Source organism: Elephantulus edwardii, unplaced genomic scaffold, assembly GCF_000299155.1.
Source record: "Elephantulus edwardii isolate Elephantulus edwardi_28Jun2011 unplaced genomic scaffold, EleEdw1.0 scaffold00054, whole genome shotgun sequence".
In the NCBI taxonomy this organism is placed as follows: Eukaryota; Metazoa; Chordata; class Mammalia; order Macroscelidea; family Macroscelididae; genus Elephantulus; species Elephantulus edwardii.
The window spans coordinates 3,753,086-3,761,890 of NW_006399804.1; the positions used below are offsets into that span (position 1 = coordinate 3,753,086).

General features: G+C 39.0%; 2 pseudogenes; one reads left to right on the top strand and one right to left on the bottom strand.

Annotated features, from left to right (window-relative positions):
- Positions 1 to 6,214: 6,214 nt before the first annotated feature.
- On the bottom strand, positions 6,215 to 7,608 carry LOC102855193 (annotated as a pseudogene).
- Positions 7,609 to 7,635: 27 nt separating this feature from the next.
- Positions 7,636 to 8,805, top strand: part of LOC102855605 — a 14,727-nt pseudogene continuing 13,557 nt past the window's right edge.

Sequence of the window (8,805 nt, forward strand, 5' to 3'; positions counted from 1 at the left end):
TTCTTTTACTTACTCATTATTGCACATTTTCTTCCCCTCTTCCCTTCCCTTCCCTTCCTGAAGCCCACTCCATGCCCTTTTGATCATGTATGATTGATTGTTCTAAGGAGTGAGTGCCTCCCTGCTGTTACTATTCATTAACTTTATAAATAAACTGTTTATTCTTTGCCTGAAAATTGAGCCACATGGATAAGCTCAGTTTCATGTTCAAAGAGTGTTTAAGAGATATAGTATGCCCATCAACAAAAAGATAAACACTATGGTATATTCACAAAATGGAATACTACACAGCACTGAAAAACAATGAACTCATGAAACACTGCACAACATGTGTGACACTGGAGGACATTATGCTCAGTGAAATATCTCAGTCACAAAAGGACAAAAACTGCCTAACACCACTACTCTAAAAAAGGACTGACATGAGGAGTGAGAAGGAGAATAGGAAAAGAGTGAACAGACAATGAACAGATGAAGGAAAGAACTGCTTAGTAGAAATATATGATTAGGCATTATATGTATGGTAACAGTACACAATAAGAAGTGCATTACAAAGTGGATTAGGGGGCAGGGAAAGGGAGAGGGTGGAAACTGTGAAACCATGAATGAATATGAATATATTTAAAAAGTGAACTGAAGGAGGGAGAAGGGAGGGGGGAATAATGTGCAAAAATGAATGAATGAAAATACAACTTTTCTGTAAACTTTCATTAAAATCACAATTGTTGTTATGTTCCATCAAGTTGCTTGTGACTCATAGTGACCCTATGTACAACAGCCCTATATCAATCCATCTCATTGACTGTCTCCCCGTCTCCATCCCTCCACACTTCCAAGCATGATGTCTCTCTCCAAGGACCAGTCCCTCCTTGCAACATGCCCACAGTACGTCAGACAAAGCTTCAGAATTCTTGCCCCCAAGGAGCAGCCTGGCTTCACCCTCCCTAGGATGAACCTGTTTGTTCATCTGACAGTCCATGGTGTACTCAACAATTTTTAGCACCACAGTTCAAAGGCATCAATTCTCTATCATCCCTAGTCATTGTCCAGCTCTCTGACACATAACAAGCAATTGAAAAAACCATTACCTGAATCAGGCACACCCAAGTCTCCAGAATGATGTTGTTGCTCTTCAGTACTCTGGAGAGGTCCTAAATGCTGGCTTTCCCAGTGCAATTCATCTCCTGATTTCCTGGCTGCTGGTACCAAGATTGTTGATTGTGGAGTCAAGAAAACTAAAGCTATTAAAAATCTTAATCTCTTCAGTATCTATCATGACGCTGCCAGTCGGCCCAGTAGTGAGAATCTTTGTTTTCCTGATGTTGAGTTTGAGTCCATATTGAAGGCTGCAATCCTTTTTCTTCTGTAGCAAGCACTTCAGCTCCTCCTCAGTTTCAGCAAACAAGCAAGGTTGTGTCATCTTCATAATGCAAGTTGTTGATGAATCATCCTCCAATCCTGATGCCACATTCCTCCTCATACAGCCCAGCCTCCTGAATGGTCTATTCTGCACATAGACTGAAAAGGTATGAAGACAGAATATATCCCTAGTATACACTCTTTCTGATTTTGAGTCATAGGGTGTCTCCTTGCTCTATTCTGACAACTGCCTCCTGGTCCAAATATAGGTTTTGCTAAGCACAATCAAATGTTCTGGGATTCTCATTCTTCTCAGAGTCAGCCAGTTTATTGTGATCCACACAGTCAAATGCCTTTGCATAATTAATGAAACACAGACATTTCTCTGGTACTCCGTGCTTTCAGCCAAGATGTAGCTAACATTAGCTATAAAATCACAATTAAAATAACTGTTTTTATTAAAAAGAGAGAGAGAGAGTCTCAAGAGTGGCTATTTTTATGATTTTGAGTTTTATAATACATGTTTGTTCCACTCTGTCCACGATCTTCTATTGTAATATATTTTAGAGTAGTCAACATCAATAGTCAGACACAATCTAGTTCTGGTCTCAAGAGTATTTAGTTCAGGTTGAAGTTTGCATGATCTATTAATACTTTGGACTAATTATTTCTGTGTGCCTTTCTCAGCTCTTCTTTGCTTAGTAGGAGACCAATACTTGCACCTCAAATGGCTGCTTGCAAGCTTTCGAGACTCTAGCCCCTCTTCACCAAAGAAGGTTGTAGAATTTTGTTTGGTAGCCTCTGTTAGATTAATCAGCACTTTTTTAAAAGTCAACTACCTAGAGAGCTCTGGTGACCTAGTAGCAAGAAGCCACACTACAATCCCAAAAGCATGCAGTTCAAGTACATCAGTTGTTCTGTGAGAGAAGAATGGGTAATCTCCTCTCATGAAAGTAACTGTATCTGAAAATCCACCAGAGAGTCAGCTATCGGCTGGTTCAGACTCGATGGTACACAACAACAACCACCACGCAGGGAAATGCTTCTGGGCATTATAAAAGGTAGATAATAATAAACTCCCTACACCTAACAATAACAATTCTATAGGGTTGTTGTGAGAAGAGAATGGTTTGATTTATATAAATTAAACCAATTCTGGCACCTGCTCTTCTTCAGTATCTTCTTGGACTACCTCTCGCACTAAATAAAATCTAATCACAATCAGCCTTTGTTTTCCTCAAAACTTTTCAACATATTTTTTCCTTCATGGAAAACACTTTTTCTCATTCTCACTTGTTTGTATTTATCCTTCACAAATCAGTGCAGGAACAGTAGAAAAGGTGACAGTGGCCAAAGTTGACCACACACGCACTGGTATGTGCTTATATGCAAATATGTATGTGTATTTACATATCTGTAAATAATCCAGCAATATAATTTTTTTTTAGCTGTAGAAGCCATGTCTGTAATTCAGTGTGTCTAAGCAGGGGCATGAAGCCCAAGCAGGAGCAGACATGTTATTTTCCTCTATAGTAACTTGACCTTTATAAGAACACTTCATCCTGTTGTGGTGCCTGAAGTATTATTTTTAAAATGCAATTGTGAAGTATTAGTAAGTTTGTAGAAATAGAAAAATAGTTAGTAAAATGTGTATGAGGATCCAAAGAGGAGAGGGTAAGAGCAGAACAAACAGGGGGTTAATCATAAGGTCGCACAAGTTGATGGGTAGAGGGAAGGGTGGATAAAAGAAACGGGAAAGATTTGGTGTGAAAAACAATGTATATGAACTTTGTAAGTAAACTAGTATAAAATTTTAAAATTATTTTTTTAAAAAGTGTCTAACACAATTGGTAAAAAGTATACCATTTCAGACAAGGGTCTCATATTAAAGTTTCTAGAATGCTACAGGGCCTCCACAAGAAAAAGATTGATAACACAATTACAAAATGGGCAAAAGACATGGAAAGAATTTTCACTGAGGAAGATAATTCGATGGGCAAAAGATACATGAAGAAATGCTCAAAATGACTAGCAGTAAGAGAGATAAGAATTAAAACCACAATGAGATACCATCTCGCTCCAGTAGCAGTAGCAAAGTTTAACAGGACATCAAATAATAAATGTTGGAGAGGATGTGGCGAGATAGGAACTCTTGTGGGATGATAAAACGGTACAACCATGGAGCAGGGGGGAGGTGGGGTGAGAGGTGTTTGAGGGGGGATGGGGAAGGAAGGGAAAGGAAAACTTTTCCTTGACGGTCTCAATCTGGAAACTGAGGAAGTCCTCGAGGGTTTAAGCAAGTAGGAAGACCACATCATCTACATGCCCCGGATGAAAAAGACACCACCAAATCAAGGAGCTTCGTGTTCATCACCTTGGAAAGCTTAGCAGCCAAAGCTGCTGCCAGAGCTATGAATGGCAAACCCCCGGATTGTAAGACCACCAAGGTGGCCCAAGCCACCAAACCGGCCTTTGAGAGCCACCTCTGCCGTCAACCCAGGTGCTGGGGGGGGGCGGTCTGCAGAGGAAGCGAGGGCGGGATCTGCGGTACTCACTTCTGGGGAAGGCCTTCCCGTCTCCCACTAGGGGCCCGGGGTGTATGGCTACAGATTCTAAACCAGAAGCTCACTTGGGACCAAATTCCCAAAATTCAAAGAAGAAAGTGAAGGGTAGACGTGGGCTACTTCTTGAGAATTTCCCATTAAGTTCCTTTCATCATGAACTGGACTGCTAGGAGAACAAACAAGTTCGTCCTAGAGAGGGTTAAACCATGCTGCTCCTTGGAGGCAAGGATTCTGAAGCATCATCTGACATATTTTGGGCATGCTGCAAGGAGGGACCAGTCCTTAAAGAGGGACATCATGCTTGGGAGGATGGAAGGACAGCGCAGGAGAGGAAGACCCTCAATGAGGTGGGTGGATTCAGTGACTGGGATACTGGGGGTAGGTGTGTCAGAAACAAGGTTGTCACAGGATCAAGCAGGGTTTAAGGGATGTTGTACACAGGGTCGCTATGAGTCACAGGCAGCTTGACAGCATATAACAACAATATGAGAAGGGAAAGTTTAAAAATATTGTTTCATTTCGTTTTGGACTTGTTAATGTTTTATTTCAACGAGCTCATGTTAAAAAGTGGGGGGGGGGACCTCTCCAAAAATAATATATCAATTGCCCACTTAAAAAAAAAATTCTGAACATAGAAATTCCATATAACCCAGCTATTCCATTGCTGGTAATATAACCACAAGAAACTGAGAACTGAGGCGCAAAGGAGACTTGTACACCAATGTTCATAGCAGCGTTATTCCCTATCACAAGAACATAGAAAATAGTTCAAATATCCAATCATAATGAATGGATTGAAAAATTATGATACATTCACACAATAAGATACTATGCAGCACGCAGGAGCAATAATTTTGTAAATTACTACCTACCTTGGGAGACACTGGAGAGCATTATACGAAGCGAGCTCAGTCCCATAAGGACAAATACTGTATAAAACCATTTTCGTAGAACGTGTATGAGGATCCAAGGGAGAAAGGGATGGGAGTAGTAGAGGGGTGAGAATGGGCGGGGGAGGGAGGGCATTAATTATAGGGTCACATAATTTGATGGGAAGAGGGAGGGGTGGTAAAGGAAATGGGATCTTGTGTGAAAAACAAATGTATATGAACTTTGTAAGTAAACCAGTATAAGATAAAAATTTTACTTGAGTAAAACAATATGTATACGTCAAGTATTAAAAGAAAAAAAGGTCCTATGAAGAAAGTTACAATTATTTGAACATAGAAAAAAACGAAGGTACAGTCAGATACCTCCCTTTGGAATTACAAATAGATGCCAATTTTTTAGAAAATGTTATGTTTGTGAAAGACAGGAGAAAACAACCTAATTCAATAAGACAAACCATTTAACAACATAGTGCACTGACAACTGGTTCTAAAGTATCTAGATTTCCTACCCTATATTTAGAGTTTGACATCTCCAAATCAGACTCTTAGCTCCACCACTAACTAGCTATGTGGCTTTGGAGTTAATCTTTTTAAGTCTCTGCCAAATAAGAATAATAATAATGCCTCTGTCAGAGGTTGTTGTAAAGTCGAAATGAGATCTTTTCGTCTTTACTTTTAGAAATAATTAAGCAAAGACTGATTCCCTTCTCTACTTCCTATCATTTTCCACTCAAGGTTGAGAAGACAATATTAAGAAATTATGACCGAAGACTTATTTATTATAAAATGTAAGATTCAGGTAGTATGCATACTACTATATTTTAAATGGAATTAATCTGCAAGGAATACACTTACAAATAAGATTAAATTAATTATTTCCCAGAATATTTCCCTCTTTTTTTTAAGTGAAAAAGATATTTAATATTTCCAGTGAAATAGACATCAAATATTTTTTTCCCCATTCATTCATTGTTGCACTTTTCTCTCCACCCGCCCCCAGTTTGCTCTTCTCCTTGAAAAGCAAAAGAAAAACTCCTTCTTTGGTAAGAATATTTCTCTTAAACAAAAACTTTAAAAGATAAAGAAGATGTCCTTGATTAATTAAATAGTAGTTTATTCACCCACAAGATCAATAAAAATATTCAAAGTGGCCAGCAATTTGGCTAATTCACAGAGGTGATTGAGAAGAGAAAGTCTTAAGATAAAGAAACAGACTATTCCTTAGAGAAAGCTTACACATAAAGACTGCAGCACCATACATTTTTGAGTGAAAGATGGGAAAAGCAAAGATGTATCTTCTCTCCTTATCTTTGATGGAAAGCTGAACAAATGGTACATTCTTGAGGAACAGAGTACGTGGTGATGAACCTGGTGTTTCCAAAATGACCTGGAAAATATGAGTCAAATGTCACAGCCTGCGCTGAAGAGCTCCAAACCCTGGGAGGATCCATAAAGTCCTCATATCAAAATCACAACTGAAGACAAGTTGATTTGTTTCTTTGACATCAATGGTACTGTTCATGCAGGATTCATTCCTTGGGGTCAAACAGTCAATCAAAGTTACTGAGAAATTCCAAAGTATTTGATAGATTCTCAGCATTGCTAAAAGAGGGAATTCTAGCTTAAGGCTGTAACTCAAGCTGCTTCTATTGAGGTTTTTTATTTTTTAAAAAAAATAAACCAACAAACTCAAAAAACCTGGTGCCTGTCAGTCAGATTATTCACCTCTTTTTCAATGTTGGATCCCAGTTACTTTTATTTGTTCCACAAAATTAAATATACCCTCAGGAGATTAATAATTTCACCAATAAAAAGAATTTAAAATTAAACCCAACCCAGAGCCATTCCGTTGATTCCAACTTGTAATGCCCCCATGGGACAGAGCAGAACTGCCCCCTCAGTTTTCTAAGGCTGTAAATCTTTGTAGCAGCATATACCTTATCTTTCTTCTGCAATTGGCTGGTGGGTTCAAACCTGACCTTCTGGCTAGAATCAGAATGTTTTAACCACACAGCCACCAGAGCTCCTCCTAGGAAAGATGTGGTGGTGGTGTTCATTGCCTTCAGGTCAAGCACAGCTCATAGTGACCGTATGAACAAAAGGCCTGAAGCCCCTCTACAACTATCAATTTATCAAAGTTCATAGAGTTTCCAGAGGTATGTTATTTAGGAAGTGAATGCCACTCCTGCTTCCAGAGGAAAAAGATATTGTTTATTTGTGTGGGTATTTTGTTTGTTTGTTCAGGGGGGGAGGGGGGTTAATATATTTTTTTTATATTTCAGTTTCATCTGCCAATTTAGCATTTTTCACCAACTCAGGGAATAGAAACTTTCACAGGCTTCACAATTTTTTTGTTCAGGCACGGCTTTTGTGGGAGCTAAAGAAGCAGCCATTACGGTCTGTTGAGATGCTTGTTGAGCCTTCTTTGCTTCCTTGGCAGACCTAACAGCCTGATCTTCTTGAGCCTTTCTAACTTCAGCCTTTTGATTCCTACTGGCCATTATATCAGCAAGAGTGATGGTCCTTTGAGACTTTTGGGGTTTTTTTTGGTCCTTTGAGATTTGACTGCACTGCATAGTAGGTTCTTTTCTTTTTCACTTCTTCGGATTGGCCTATTTGTGCTTGCTTCTGTAGAGGACTGTCCAATTTCTCTTCCGTGGATTCCTTTTGGAAAGGAATGCCAGCTTGCATTTTGCATTAAGAAACTGGAACACCTTCCCACTGGTCCTGGCTTAGAGCCTCCCGGGCCTGAGGTAAATCTTGCACCCACTGAAACGGCACAGCTCAACCTTCATGGCTGCAACTTCATGGAAACAGGGAAGATGGAGAAGAAAGCTGAAGATATATTTTTGTTGTAGATTTGGAAAACAGTAATAAAAGGCTGTGAAATCTTTAAATCATTTGAATAAACTGTGCAAGCTAATTACTTTTATGGTAACAACTATTATGTTTATGTTTAGATTGTTTTTAAAAAAATATATTACTTCAAATGCATAGCAACTATACACATTAAATAAATTACAGGAATGACATCTAATTACTTGAACTAACTTGATTTCTATGTGCTCATTGCACTGAGCCAAGAAATTTGAAGGACAGCTACCTGACCGACTGACTGGAAGAGGCCCATATTTTTATACCATTCTCCAAAAAGATGATCCAAAAGAATGTGGGAAATATAGCTTAATATCATTAATATAATATGCAAGTAAAATCTTGCTGAAGATTACTATAAAATGGTTTGAATAGGACACCATCAGAAAACTTCCAGATATTCAAGTTGGATTTAGAAGAGGATGTGACACCAGGGTATCATTGCTAATATGAGATGAATCTTGACTAAAAGCAAAGAATACCAGAAAGATATTATTTGTGTTATGTTGACTATGCAAAAGCATTTCACTGTGTGGATCATAACAAATTATGGCTGATGTTGAGAAGAATGGGAATTCCAGAACACTCAATTGTCCTCATGTAAAACCTATACCTTGACCAAGAAGTTGTTATCAAACAGAGCAAGGGAACACTGTATGGTTCAAAAGCAAGAAAGATGTGTGTCAAGGCTGTATCCTTTATTTATACCTATTTAATCTATATGCTGACAAATTATTCCAGAAGTTGAATGTTATGAGAAGACTATGGTAGCAAGATTGGAGAAACACTCATCAGCAACAACTTGCTTTTGGCAGATAAATGGCCCAATTTTGCTGGCAGAAAGCAAAGAGGACTTGAACTGTCTTCAATATGGATTGCATGCAACATCAAGAAAACAAAGATTTTCACCACCGGACTAGTAGGTAATATCATAATTGTTTTGTTGTTGTTGTTGTTATGTGCCGTCAAGCAGCGACCCTATGTACAACAGCCCTAAACTGTACTCTATCCTGTGCCAATCTCATTGCCTCTGGCACACCCATCCCGAGTAACCCAGTCACTGAATCAATCCACCTCACAGAGGGTCTTCCCCTCCTGCGCTGTCCCTCTACTCTGCC